This window comes from Bidens hawaiensis, unplaced genomic scaffold (genome assembly GCF_021521415.1).
Source record: "Bidens hawaiensis isolate Kalapana, Puna unplaced genomic scaffold, B.hawaiensis_p1.1 tig00024279_1, whole genome shotgun sequence".
NCBI lineage: Eukaryota > Viridiplantae > Streptophyta > Magnoliopsida > Asterales > Asteraceae > Bidens > Bidens hawaiensis.
This window is the reverse complement of record NW_027493826.1, coordinates 38,695-40,436: the sequence shown is the minus strand read 5'-3', so window position 1 is coordinate 40,436 and position 1,742 is coordinate 38,695. Positions and strand designations below refer to the sequence as shown.

The following is a 1,742-nucleotide window of genomic DNA, read 5'->3' as shown; positions in this document are numbered from 1 at the left end:
CCACTAAAGTTATCTGGCTTTAATTGACTGTTGTCATTTTAACTATTATGGATCGATTGCTTATTATTAATTTATGTTTTCGGTTTATTACTAACATCAACCGTAATCAAACAACCAAATCACGCCCGATTGAATACCATTATGGTTGAAGTTAGTTTTACTCTTCTTTTGAATTATTTTATTAAGTTAGGTTAGTTTATTATTTGATTATTTGATTAGGTTGTTTTGATGTTAGCATTGTAGTTTTTTTTTTAAATTGGTTTTGTGTTTTTATTTCTAGGATACTCGAAACCCGATTAACCCAACCCGAAAAAACCCGAACCCGAATTACTCGAACCCAAAAAACCCGTGAGAGATTTGGGTTGGGTTTCGGGTCAAGATTTAAAACTTTGAAACCCGAAGAACCCGACCCGAAAAACCCGAAACCCGAAAAACGAACCCGAAAAACACCCCTAGTATTAATAAACAATGTAGAGTAGTAGTGGCATATGTTTCTTGGGCCGGAGTTAAACAAGCACCACTGATTTTATGTCATATGGAAGCAGTTGGTTTGCATAACTTATGGGAATTGAAATCTAACATCAAGCAAGAGATACCGATAGGAAATTGAAGGAAGATGGAATTAGAATGAATTCATCCAAATTCTTTACTTTTCAAGTAAAAGAATTGATATTTTTTTAAACAACGACGGAATTCAACTTTAAAAACTAGAACCTCCACTCCGCGGTCGTCATTCTCACTGAGTTGCTGCCACCATCCTCAGCTTTGCTGCTATCTCCATCATTGTTGCTTTGTTGCTAGCAACATTTAAGCAAGTTTTCAAACCAAACCACATTAGTTTGTACCCAAATTTAGTTTAGAATTAACCAGTTCTTTTAATAAATTTGCTGAATTACGGCAAGTAGTTGTTCTAGCTCAGTTGGTAGAGCGCATGGCTTTTAACCACGTGGTCGTGGGTTCGAGTCCCACAGATGGCGTTTTTTTGTGTTAATGGCCGATCTTTGTTAGTGTATGTCCTCGATCATAAGCTTTTTTTAGTTTAGATTCATTAATAAAGTTCACTGGCTTGTTAAGCTGGTAGATTTTATTAAGTTCTCGACACTCGTGATAGCCCATCAACCTTTCGTAATCTCTTTTATTCATATTTTATAATGTTTCTGAAAAATGGTTTAAAATTTTTCATATTTCAAATACTTGTGAAAACGGTAAACGTTTACATTGATATAAAAACCACACTTGCATTCATATAGTATAATGTTTACTGTTCAAGAAAAAGTTGGTTGTAAGTTTATTATACACACAAACATAAAACATATTAGCCTTAAGATATGGTGTTCAATCTATTTAAGCATACAAGTTAAGTTATACTTCAAATGGTCACAAAAATAAGAATGATGAAAAGAATTTGTGAACATCCATCTAATCTTATATTGCACCTTTTGTGTTATAATATTCTTTATATATCACAATATCACATGCCCTCATCAAACCAAAAGATAACCCCCCCCCCCCCCCCCCCCTTCAAACAACAAACACACCCGCCTACTCAAGCATGCGGCCTTTTGTGAGGCAATCCCAAGTAGATTACGAGCACATTGGCTCAATTGCACTAATACTTATGTATTATTTATTGAACAAAATAAAAGCTTAAAAATGGTTTAGAAGATCATGATGAAATTTGTTAAGAGAGATAAACTGTAGTTTTAACATATTTTTGTTCCTAAATCAGTTTTACAAAGGGG

At 34.1% G+C, this 1,742-nt stretch overlaps 1 non-coding gene across 1 annotated transcript; it reads left to right on the top strand.

Moving 5' to 3' along the window:
* Window positions 1-904: 904 nt before the first annotated feature.
* Window positions 905-977, top strand: TRNAK-UUU (transfer RNA lysine (anticodon UUU)). Its single transcript has one exon. It is a non-coding gene; the product is annotated as a tRNA-Lys (tRNA).
* The last annotated feature ends 765 nt before the right edge of the window (window positions 978-1,742 follow it).